Genomic DNA, 14,023 nt, shown 5'->3' with positions numbered 1-14,023 from the left:
AGATTTTTTTCTTAATGAAATATAACCATATCAGGTTCAACTGTGAATCAGTGCTTCAGTGAAGAAACCCCATGGACAGTTTAAAGCGCTTTTCAGAAGCTACTGCGAAGAAACTACTAGAAAGAGAAAGAAAACCATTGATCCTAGTCATCAAAATTGATTATTTTTTTTTCTTTTTTGGGGGAAGGGTTGCTTTTATGTGAAATCAGAGAAGTTCCTGGCAGAAATCTATTTAGTAATAAACTGGAAACTATCTGTGTGCCTATTTGTGCCAGCTAAAGAGATCTGGTACTAAAACATGCTGCTGTTCTAAGGAGATACTTCTAATTAATTAGAGGAACTCTGATGTATTGGTGAGGAATTTTCCACCTTGGAAGGGGTAGGAGAAGACAACATATCCATGTTGTCAAACCGAGATAGTTCAGGAATTATTTTCTTCCACCTAACTTGTGCCAAAGCACAGATCTGTTTCTGCCAGAATATTTTCCAGATCCCCCCTTTCCCTGAGCGTATATCAGATTTCCTCCACCACCTCAAGTCATTCTTAATGTCAATTATTATATTAATTACTTAAAAGATAGAATTTAAAACACTTTTCATACAATAATATTTATCAGTCTACCCCAAAGACCTTTGAAATCAATGATTAACAGATTATAATCAAGAACCCTTTAGGTACTATAATTTTCTGTTGCTTAGAATACAAATAGCTGTGGTAACGATATAATACTTTTGGCAAATGCTTAAGGGTTAATGCCTTTTCCTTGTTTCTTGGTGTCTCTCAGGTCTCGTGAAAGCATCACAGATACAGTTGAATGACATGTATATTGTTTCTGTAATCTGAAGATGAAGACAAGATAGAGATTAAGTCCTAAAATCCCAAATTATATTAAAGAAACAATTTTAAAAAGAAATCTGTAGACTACTGTAAGAGAAAAAAATGTGCAACTTGTAGAAACTTCAGTGACATTTCTTCTTTCTCTCCCCTTCTTCTTCTGAAAACAATTTTTATTATGATTTTTTGTGGCTATTTACTAGCTATTTATATCTATTTGTTCCTAGATTTTATAAATTTAAGATCTTTCACTGTTTTCATTTGTGTGCACTTTGCCTAATTCACTGTGTAAACTGGGATCACGCCACAAATGAAGAGATCAAGGTTAAGTTTGGGCTCCATTTTGTACAAAATGGTATTGATCCTAGACTGTCCTGGCACATTCTGTCTTTACTTCTAAAATGTCTTCAGTAAATCCTTCACAGATAATTTCTGTTGGTTTAAATGCATTTTGTCTTGATGCAAAAATAATCTGGAAGACTAGCTCTTTTTTTTTTTTTTTTTTTTTTTTTTTTTTGGTGAGTTGTATAGATAGATAGAGAATAAATGTATTCTACCTAAATCATCACAGAAGTGCTAGAACATTGAGTGAATGGACCGAAGTTGTTCTTTTGCTGTCCAGAATATCCACTCTATGTGGAGACATTGAAAGATTGAATTGCTGGCCTGGATAATAATGAAAAATCTCTTTATGAATTTCTCAGCATGAAAATCTACATGGACATTCCTTGCTAGTTCACATAGATAGCTGAGTCAGAGAAAACCATTAAGTTTTATTATGTCAGCATTTGCTGCAAGAGTTTTTTCTTTAGTTTGTAGCTCAGTGTTTCTTGAACTCATTAGGACTTTAAAGCCCAAAGAGCAGTTATACACACATATTAACTCTTTGTACTGAAATATCTTATGACTTTTTGATGATAGGAAGTTATAGAGCATGAATGGTAGAACTCTTTCATAACATCAATGAAATAATAGATTTTCTCAAAATATCCCAAAGGCAAGAATTCACATCATGAACTAATGATCTGTAACACTCAGTTTTGAAAACATAAACATTCATTTAGTTGTAAGGTTGCCTAAAGCTCTGGAAAGTCAAAGGCCCTTCTGAAAGAGTTGAATTGTCTTGAGGGAGATTTACTGATATGGTTGTCATTAAGCATTCTTTAGTTTACGACAAATAATTGTCTTGTTTCTCATATAAACTTTGCTTTTCTGGATCTTTTTTGCATTTTACTTGAATTTCTCTGGACCTATTAAAGATTTGTCAGAGTGAATTCTTATATAACATTGAAATAAGAAGGATAATTCAATTCAAAACTTCACCTAATTATGATTGGTTCCCTCACAAACATAAATACACACTAAAGAATAGTGTTTCTTCTCAGCACTTCAGATGTTTCTTTGTTTGATAGATCAGTGTTTGGTATTCAGTTTTTATTGAAATCTTCTTGATTTTATGGAATTTTAGTTCCTGAATAAGTTATAGAATGCAAGTGTTTTCTGGTAAAATTATTTTATCGAGTCAGGTAGATTTCGCTGGCACTTTATATTAGGCATTATTTGCGTCATAGCCAGACAGTTTCCTGAAATCATAGATTGCTTTATGGATTTATTTTAAGCAACTGTCCAGGTTAGATAAAAATAACATGGCATCATCACCATATAAAGATATTTTCTGCTGTGTTCTTCCAAGTTGGATCTCTATGATGGATTCATTGGGTCTTACTCTCTTTGCAACATAATCTATGGTGAGTGGCAACAGGAAAAAAACACAATGGACATGAATTCTTCCTCTTTCAAACAAGACTAATTTAACCCTATTGATCCAGACAGTAGTTTTTAGCCTTAAATAAAGACAAACCAACCATCAAGTACCTTGGGGGCAGGCAGGAAATGAAGTGTTCGTAAGGGATGTTAAATAGGGAGTTCTGTCCTATTCTATTACAAGTATGCTTAAACTCAGTGAAAGCATTAGAAATTGATTAATTTTTGATCCGGCACCATGAACAATTCTTCTGAGTACTATTTATGAAGTGTTTTGTCCTCTATGAATTTATATTGAATTGTGTTTAAGTGAAAGGAGAATGTGGAATTTAATTGGGTTGCTAGTGTCTTTCTATTTTTTTTTTTTCTTATGATTCACAGGTAATTTGCCCTGTAAAATCAACATAAGATCAACTCTTTACAGCAAATGGGTCTACAACAGAATTAGAAGTCCCCTCCAAGGGACCTCCTTAAATATCCAACAAAATTCACAGTAGATATCCACAGGTCCTGGAGATTCACCTTAGTTTCAGACTTCCAAATGGTGCTTAGAATTCTTTATCTGTTATTATTTCTTTATCTATAAAACAGCTTGGGAGCAGCCTGTCATTGCTAGAGATACTTTTTTAATAACTTCACATCCTGGAATATATGAGGTACTGAAGTGTTTTGAGGTAAGTAAAAAAAAAAAAAATAAGGCTTCTTATTTTCACACCAAATTTATTACATTTAATTGTTGGAATGATATGGCCTATTTGACTCTCCCAAGCTTAAACGTCAACTCTTTTATTTTTACTTTATTTTTATTGAAATATCTGCTTTGTATGCATACTACATTTTGAAGTTTCAACTGTCAGCAGGATGCTCAGTCTCTCCCTAATGTAGCTAATTCATGAGATGGTCTTTGATAAATCTTTTTGTTCACATTTTCATGTATCTCACTTTAGCTTTTTATCTCCTCTTCCAGTTTGATATTTATCTGAGTTCTCTATTCTTTATCATCACATAGGAGACTGTGTTTATTGACTTTATAGAGTGATTTGTCTGTATATTGACTTTGAGCAAGATCCAAATGGCTTGCTTGACATATTTAAGTTAATTCCCTGAAACTTCATTTTTAGGCACTTTGAAAGGAAATCCCAAGTAGCTTAAATCAAGTTTCTCAATTTGTCCCTTACTTGTTTTTTGTTTGTTTGTTAATTTGTGGTTGTGTGTGGTTTTTTAATGTTTGGTTGGTTTTGAATTTTTTTTTTTTTTTTAGGGGGGGAAGGTTCTCTTTTTCATTCTCCTTAATTTCAGTTTTCTTTTATTGTATATTTACCAGAAAGAAATTGATACAATTGAATTAGTCTCAAAAAATAATTACATTCCTGAAATAATTGTAAAATTTTCAAGATATACTTCAGAACAGATTTTAGGCTTGTTTTGGTTTTTTTTTTTTTGTTTGTTTTGTTTTGATGGGGAGATTACAGTGAGGTCATAGTTATACTTAACTAATAAGTAAGCGATCCACGAAACTTCTTCTTCACACATTAATGGCAAATGCAGGGCTGGGTAGCGATCCCAAACTAGTCCGCATGACCACAGTTTATTAATAGACCACCAGACTAGCTGAGCTTTACTAACTAAAGCATCTAAGCAGACCTAACTAGCCATTGCATTGGCATTTTTTAAACACCATCCATAGAAGAAACATAGTCACTCGCTGACTCTGAATGAAAGATAGAGTGAAATGGGCCCTGATTCAGAAAAGACTTGCTTAACTGCCTTTCAAAATTAAAGCTCTGAAGTAAATGGGATTAAAGTTCGTGTTTAGATTCTTGGAAGAAATTAATTTAAAAAGAACAAGGTATACAAATGAAAAGGAAAAAAGGAATCTAATTTCTTGTTATGCTAAGCAAACTGTTACATACTCTAAATGAATTAGGACAATTTGTTAAATTAGGACTGGATATGCCACATAAGACTTTGTCAGATTTGAAAAAGAATTATCCAGACAGTGTGGAAATATAAAATTAGCTTATGCCACATTAATTTAGTCAATGATTTTCTTCTGTCTCCCATGAGTATTGTGAGACAATAATTATCTCATTCTCAAGTAGCTGGACATAGAGCAATTTAAACTATCCAATTTAACTATCTTTTTTCTTTGTTAATCATTTTAAATTATAGCCATTAATTAATTTAAATACATCAGATATGAACTGAAAGCAGTAGTTTGGAGCAGTATTTTCTGTGTAATGTACAGTATGTTGTAATTAAAGCTAGATGAGCTCTTTAAAAAAAAAATAATTCCCTTAATTTGTCATATATCAGCACATGGTGAGCTTAATTAATGTCAGTAGGGTAAAATCAAGCATTTTAAAATGCTAATTTAGGATAACAGAACATGAGCTGCTGCAATTCTGAAATGCTCATTAATTTCTAATTGTGTGGTTTGTTTCTGAAATATTTCATTGTTTTCAGGATGGAACAATTGAACTCGGAGGAGGAAGTCGTGAATAATACTTTTTAAGATATGCTTAGATATGCTTTCTAGTTGTCTGAAAACATAAGGGACTTAACTGGGGAGGTCCTAGTTAACAGAAAGTTGGCAAACATTACGCCTAGCTATTTACAAGAATTTACAAGACTTCTCATGGTGTTCTTTAGGTTTCAAAAAGTCAAGAGTCCCAGATTACAAGAGTTAAGCACATGACTCAGAACAGATCCTTTTTAAATGGATAACCTGAATGGAACATGCTTATTAAAAGCAGATCTCTCAGAGAGTTTCTAAAAACAGGATCTGGTTTGCACTGTTTTGACACTGTGACTTTTCCTTTGGCTGAAACACTCTGAATTTTCACTGTTGTGTTACATATTGGATGGCTGAGCTCTCCACTTCATTGGCAATCACATTTCAGCAGTGCTGTGTACATTTAGCTGTAAAACTGTCTGGAAGTTATATAAGTGAATAGTGCTACATACTAGAAATAATATTATTACCATTGTTTCTGGAAAATCAGGACAATCCTCACTTAAATCATTTCAGACAGATCAACGACCTTCGGATGCACGAATGTGACAGTGTAGTTTGCAAAAAGCAGAGTTTTTCCACAACTGAGAGCTACTCTATTTTCCCCCTGTAATGAGAGATCTCTATGTTAAATAATCTAACTTAAATTAATTGATAAGATTAAGATTTTTGCACCCCAGAAGAACAGCAGAGAAAATGATGCATTGCTTTGGGAATCTTGTTGTCTTCTGGATATTTAATCTTGTTTGCAAGATGGAAGAAAAGATTAATGTTATATTAGAGCCAAATAAGGATAAGGCTTTCTAGCTCCTTTTTTCTTGCAGGAGATTCTCTTCCAGAATCATATTAAAAGTTAGTATTTTAGTACAGTATCTGCCATGACAATTAGCATCATAATTTCCTGGATGTGGTCCATTAATGTGGTATGTCTTATCCCTTAGCCCTCTCCACAACTGTGTGGGATGAATAGAGATCTGTATGACAAGTTAAATATATTATCTTTTAAAATGTCTGTGTTTAGTTTAAGACCTTATGATATGAATGTAAAGTAAATTTAATGGGAAAAACCCACAGACAGAATAAGAAATGGAACACTAGTTCTGGGTGTGACAGGTCTCTCTTCCACCAAGCCAGAAATACTGTACTTGTTTCTCCGCAGCCTGTTACTGTATTTTTTTCCAGCTAAACAGAAACAGAGGCAACAGAAATTCCCCCATATAAGCAGTTCTTCTGATAGTTCCAACCTAGTTTTACAGATCAAAACATTTTCATCAAGATCAGGGAAAAACATTCCTATTTAATTATTCAACTGACCTAAATCTCCCAAACTTTTGAAGTTTCTCCAGCTTACAAAAAGTATAACAATTGTTTAGAATACACCAACAGAATTCAAAGATGTCCATTGTGTTTCAGATGTAATTGCTTTCCAGGCACTAACAAAGATCTTTTCAGAAACTGAGAATAAGACAAATAAGATATTGATTTGTAGGGTTTTTTACTTCTTTAACACAAATTTTGTAAAAAGCGAAATTAACCATTTTAGGTTCATGTACTCGCCCCTTGTGGAAAAATAATGGTATAATTTAACAGTTTGGCTTGGTGACAGAAACGCAGTAACTCTTTTACAAATAGGATTTTCCTTAGCTTTCCTTAAGAGCAGCTTGAGAACAGATTTAGAAATAAGTATTTAGAGAAGTTTTGGAGTTTTTAATGCCTGAAGCATTTAATTGTGGACATTTATTTTAGTAGCCCATTTTTGATACCACTTATATTGTTACCGATTTAAGACAAACCAGACTAGGTCTCTCTTACAAGAGTCTGTAATGTGAAGGTTGAAATGTTTTCACTGAGTTCATGTTTAATAGAGCACTAATTTCTTGTATTGTTGATTTTTATTAGTATTTATACCCACTTAATTCAATATATCATCCTAAAATTATTGCAATCAATACAAATGCTTTCAAGTGTCTTTAACATGGGGGGATTCGCTGCTTTCATAGCAGAGCCTGGACAATTGTGCAAGATTGGAGTGGAGTCTATTTATGTGCCAAATCAATTCTAACATTAAGTACCCAGAAACATCTTCTGATGGCAACAGGACTTAGTGCTTAAACAGCTCCAAAGGGGGAAAAAAGTCACAAAGTTACTATTTTTGCCTGGTTTCACATTCACAGACCTGCCTGTGTCATAAGACACAGTGTATAATTTGATAAGTTGTAGTGCAGAATTATTCTGAGCTGAGCTTGTCCATTTCTATTTTACCATATTCAGGTTTGTTAAAAAATAGTAATCAGGTTTCAGACATGGTTAAAAATAGGATGACATACAGCTTTCTTTGTCTTTATGTCTGATGCTTCACACGTAGATCTACCCACTGACAGCTATTCATTTTTTCCTAAGTAATGCCATCATCTCATTGAGAAAATAATCGGACACCATGGTTTTCAATTAGAATACTTTTTTTTAATTAAACATTGTTTTTCCTTTCAAAACGAACTACTTTTGCTATTCAGAATTTGGGTATCTGTAGCCCAAAACCACTGACATAATTAAAAAATATTTATGCAGCCCAAATCACCTTTGGCTGAGAGCCAAAGGTTAATTTTGAATCTGATTTGCATATTTATTCTCACACAACAAGTCGATTTGTATTTAAAAGTTTAAAAATTTATTGAACTTGGTCATTGCTCCACAACACCTTGCATAGAAACACCAGACTAAGAACTGTAAACTGACTATACCAGAAATCTCCATGAGAATGAGAAAAAAATAATCACAGTGAGCAAATGGGCTGAAGTGGTACATTAAAGCTGCTACAAAATTAGTCTTCTCTTCTTGGTTACTTTTAGATCACATCTTCATTCGTTCCACCACCAAAATGAGAAACTTCAGATAACAGTGCCCCAAGAGGTGACCATCAAGGCATCAAGAAATCTTTAAGACTGATACCAGAAATGTGTTAAAATTCTTGTGAAAATGTCTCAATTTGGTAAAAATTTATTATATTACAGGCCATCTAGTTTCCTCTTGAAAGACAATCCTGTGGATTTGCACCTCATTGCTAGCCATGGAAAGGCTAGAAGAAGAAAGGCATGAAAAATTTTAATGTTAATTATCAGTCAAAGGAAAAATACTCCCTTGACAGAAAGAGATCTGGAAAGGAGAGGAGAAAAAACATCTAAAGAGCTGTAGACCAACAGACTAGTAACATTATAATTTTATGAAAAAATGTATGCTTCAGTAGATTTTCCCTTTTGATTTAATAGAAGTGAATGTTTTAAAGAACACTCAGTGACACTGATATAAGACTGACTGAAATTCTCAGAAAAGGGAAAAATAATTTTAACTCTCTGAGGGTCTTAAACAGTGGTTTTTCTTACTTGGGGATTTGAATTTTGTATTAATTAAAACAAAACAAAACAAATAAACAACAAAAAGACAAACAAAAAACCCAATATTTTTTTCAGCTGAAAATCAACATTTTCTTAGAAAGCAGAAGAACAAAATAAAGAACAAAACAACAAACAACAAACAAGCAAACAAACAAACAAACCACCACCAACAATGAAACAAACAAACAAAAAACCCCACAACTTAATTTTAGCTTTATCAGTTGCCAGTACCTCCTTGGGAATATCTTCTAATTTTGTATTTCCTCACAGCTAGTCTCACCAAAGACGTTCATTTCTGAAGAGGCATTGTAGTCCATGTGGCTGTTTGGCCTCACCTCTCAAGAAAGAAAAATTAGCATGCAGTAAAGATAACAGAACATGAAAAGGAGAGTATGAGGGATTCAATTCGTACTTTCACCCATCAGTGTGATGACTTGACGTTTGACTGAAAAAAATGAAACATCTTTCTAGGGGGATCTTTCTGTCATTTAAGATTCTGTAAAATGTATTTTCTTAGTTATCTTGGAGGATATTAACATATACTAATTTCACTAGTAATTTTAATGAATAGTAGAATCATAGAAATAATCTACTCCTACTTCCCACTCAAAAATCAACTAGATTAGTTTGGTCATGTTCTTGTCTAGGCAAGATCTAAATATTGCCAAAGACAGAGACTTTGCAACCTCTCTGGACAAGCTGTTCCTATGTTTGGCCACTGTCACACTGACATTAATTGGAATTTTTAATATTGCAATAGCTCTTATGGTATTATGTCACCAGAAGATTTATTTACATGTGCATGTACATAAGTTTTTATGTGTGTGTATCTGTTAAATATATGTTTATGAACCATAATGTCACACATTTTCCTGTAATTATTATTTATAAAAAGTTGAACAATTTTCTGCTGACAAAATAAGTATGTTTAATTTATGAAAAAAATGGGATGATGGTAAGAAAACAGGACACTGTTATGCTTTATAGAGAATCTTTTTGCCAGCAATGCACAAAATGGGATTTTCAGCACTGTTTGAATTTCATTCTTAGCTCTGTAGACACATGGCAACTATGTGATTTTTCAAATAGCCTGAGGCTTAAAATAGGTTAGCACAGTACCAACGCTTCCATTTCCTAGAAAATTTATTCTCTTTGTAACTGGATTTGAAGGCCATGAAAGGCTCAAGGGCTTGTGAAGACACCTACAGAACATCAGAAGAGATACTCTTTTTTTCTGTTTGTCATAAGTGAGAGAATTACACCATCATTTTGAACACACTTCATTTCAATGTGCGATAGCAGATATGGAATGCCAAGCGTGTACTAGAATATTTAAAATATTACCAATACTGAATTTATTTTTCATGAACTTAATGCTCTCCACTCCACTTTGATAAGCCTTCATAATGAGTTAAAAATACTCAAAAGGAATAACAGAAATCACTCAGTTTGTTGCTACTGGCTCTATCTTTGTTTCTAACTTTTGCAATTGCCAGAGCTGTCAATTTGGATCTAAGGTGTACGCTGTTAAATGACTGGCTACAAAACTGAAACATACCATGACAAAGTGAGAAACTGCCCTGTTTTTGACCTGGGAAACAGTGTGAGAAAAATAATTTCCGGTAAGATTTAGGGGGGTTGCTTGATCTTATTCCAATTTATAGGGAATTTGGACTATGGTGTAACCATGTTTTATACATATATATATATACACACACACACTTGTCAAAATGTTAATTCACAGTGTTGAAGCCAAAGGTTCAAAGCACTCAGCCTAACAGGTTCAAAGCCCACATTTCGTAACTGAACCATAATATATCATTGTAATAGGTAGGGAAATAATTTCCTGTTCTTCCTGCAAAGTTGGGCTACTATGAAGAAAATAATTAAAGATTCTGGAGACCGGAAGGAGAGTGCCAAAGAGAGCCTGATTTTCTAGCTGAACTTTCACCTTAGTGAAAAGCATCTTGAATTCCCACTACTTCTTCCTGGACTGTTGCTGTACTTCATCTGATGAAAAATTACTGCAAAATACATACACAATCCTTCAAAGAAAAACTAAGAGCCTCTGATGGCCATTAAGTACCCTTAGCCTTCCTGTTGGGACACAATTGTGTGATGTAATTTCAAATCCTCCCCTGAAAAAGAACTCTTTTATCCAGTGGATAGTCAAGAAAACGAAATCTGTCAGGGACTATTAAACACACATACGTGTGTCTTGCAAAGTTCCTGAACCATGAAGTCTTCTAGGACAATGTCACTGTATGCTTGACCTCCTATTACACTCTTTGCTAATCTTTCACTCTTGGGTATTGTCACAACTTCATGTGATATTTACCCTCACATTTTGTATGAATTCTAATCAGTGGATCGTTTGACAAAAAACATACCTCTGTATCAAGGTTGAAGGGGTTTTTTTTGTTGTTTCTGTTTTTTGGTGGATTTTTTTTTTTTGCCTGAAAATAAAATCTTTCTTAGGTTGCCATGCACCTCATTTGTAAGGAAACACAATTCTTAATTTGTGAATGTGGATTTCAGTAATTGTTAGTGGAATAAAAGACTCAGAAAAGGAAAAACAAAATAAATATAGATAAATAAATAAATTAATAAATCAAACCAACCAATCAAGCGGATCTTTGTAGAAAAGAATCTACCCTTGGGAAAAAAGAAAGAAAACTTGTATGAAGAGAGCCCAGGGGTGACTGGACCAGAGGTGTCAAACTCATTTTCACTGGGGGTCACATCAGCCTCGCGATTGTCCTTAAAGGGCCAAACATAATTTAAGAACTGTATAAATGTTAAATGTTATACAGTTCTAACAGTATAAATTTTATAGAGTTCCAAAATTACATTTGGCCCTTTGAAGGCAATCACAAGTCTGATGTGGCCCCCGGTGAAAATGATTTTGACACCCCTGGACTAGGTTAATTAAAACTAGTGCAGCAGTTAACAAAACAATCGGTGCAGACTTACGTCTGATTCCAGACAAGCAAAGCAGTTCCCGTCTTTTTATGGAGCTAGACTTAAAAATAACTAGCTCAAAGCTTTATATAAGCTTTTGGGCTGTTATTACTCTGTAATTCATGCTCAATCCATGGTACTGCCCCCGATGTACTTCAAAACAGTTGCAAAGTACAGAAAATAGAGGAAGATGCAAAAAGTTCAGAGCATTAGTAACACATTACTAGACAACCAAAGTTCTTCTGGTTAGTTTCATGGACAGCTGATGATCAAGCTACACCAGATTGCTAGACACTGAAATACCTTGGTAAATTATCACTATGAATTAATTTTCTATATGTGAGTTATTGTATGTGTTGGTGCATATGAAGGGTCACTGTCTTGTTCAGGATGCATCACACCCACTACGTAAGCACAGTGTAGATGGTCATATGAATCCCAGAAATCAAATTTACTTTTTATATGAACACGTACAGAAAATCCAGTTCATCCACAACTCACAAGTATGCTGAGAACTCACTGTAAATTTGTGCCAGTCATTCAAGGTGTGTCCAAAACCTGCTTAAAGTTTTGGATTAGTTTGGTACCTCTACACTAGCTGCTGGTGAAGTCCAAGGTGGGAAGGACCAGGATCTGTTATTGCTCTAGGATTATATCTCTGCATTCTGTGTCGACCATCAATGAAGTTCACACTAGTTGTACTTAAACACATACTACATGTCTGTACCCACACCAATGGAAATCACATTTCTATACAGATAGCCTTGTCATGATAAACATAGGTCAGCTCACGCATGAAGAGCAAGCTGGTAGAGAAACATGGATAAAATGAGCTTTTCTTCTGAGAAAGGTACCCTGTATCTGTACTGCAAAAAAGATATTCTAGATGGTAACTTCAACATTACTTCTACCAAGACAGAACTTCAGTGAGAGCACCACTGGTGTCTTTAGCATATACTGAAAGGCTCCAAGTTTAAACATCAGGAAAAAATTGCACCAAGAGGTTTTCCATCTCATGAAGTTATTAACAAAGATGCATTAATTGTTTATACAATGCATATTTATAAATATTTTTCTACAAATTAGCCATTTGTAGCTGTATTACCTGGACAGATATAGAGGAAACGTACACATACATTACAGATGGTATTATTAAATTAAATTTATTCCATTTTTATTTTTTGCATGTTCACGCCTTTCAGTTTCTTTCATTTTTGTTTGACAGTTTCATAGGTGAAAGTAAAAATGGTTCTCTCTGTTTTAAGATTTTTTACAGTTTTTATCTTCTGTTGTTTTCAAAAAGTAAGAAGTACAAAGTGCAAAAAGTGAAGATAGCAAATTCTCACTTCTCCTGTGTTTTAAATATTTTCAAGAGGTAATCATTAGGAAGTCAATATTCAATTTTTTTCATAAACTGTGATATGCAATATTACTGCAACTATAGTCGATATAAAAGTACGTATGGTGGCTGCATGCTTGTGGTTGGAAAACTTCACTTTAGCAACAGCTAAAGTTTGTGTTTTAAAAATATTTTAAAATAAAACATTTAGTGCACTTATAAGGACACAATATGTTTTAAACACAATCTAACAGTCTTCTGTCTAAATAAAATACTTAGTGATGCTGTTTGCTCTTTTCTTTCCCTTCTTTTATGTACGTGTTGAAATATTTAAGAGATTCTCTAGGTCAGTATTTCTGCTTTACCTCAGCTGAACTACATTAATTACATCTCAGTAGTCAATACTAGCACAGTAGACCTATTATAGCTTTCACTGGTACTTCTCTCATGTGACCCTTTTTTAGCTCTGAAGTTAATCTACTAAAAAACAGTTATAAGATTTCCAGGTTTCTGTGTCAATTTGTTTCACGAAGTCATCACAGAATTACCCTACTTAAGTTGATTTAATTTATTCTGAAGTCTGTATTCTACTACTGGGCCAGATCACAGGCAATAGTTGAAAGGTTATGTTAAAATTTGTTGGTTCATGTTCCTCTCCATCATTTCTTCTCTTTCTCTCTCTCTTTTCTTCTCTTTCTCTCTCTCTTTCTCACTCTCTTTCATTTCTTTATCTTCTTTCTCTTTCAGTTAAAAAAAAATGTACTGGAATAGCCAGTACTCTTATTTAGAGGACTTGTTTTTTAACTTTTTTTGCTAGTGAGCAATTTTCTAGTAACCTTGGAATGTGTGCTTCAGTCCCTTCACCTTTTTGTTTGCTGGAGACATTTCAGGAATGAATGGGATAACCTCTTGCTTATGCTGCCAGTAAACAATAGATGAGCATCTGCACATAGCCCTCTACTACAAAACAGAACCTCAGCAACTCATCTCATTGCTTGTAAAGATTCTGCCCTAAATTTAGTTTGGCCATTCAAGCTAAGCAAGATTTTTGAGTTCTTAATGAGAACATGTTAGCAGGTATTTCCAGTATTTCAGTATTTCCATATCAGTGATTAATATCTTGTTCTTTCACTTCCTATTATCAGATCCAAATTTGTGTTTTAAACTGTTGTGGATATAGAGATGCTGTACTGATACAAATAATACATAAGTCTACA

This window comes from Columba livia, chromosome 1, assembly GCF_036013475.1.
Source record: "Columba livia isolate bColLiv1 breed racing homer chromosome 1, bColLiv1.pat.W.v2, whole genome shotgun sequence".
Taxonomy (NCBI): Eukaryota; Metazoa; Chordata; class Aves; order Columbiformes; family Columbidae; genus Columba; species Columba livia.
Note: the sequence above shows the minus strand (reverse complement) of the source record.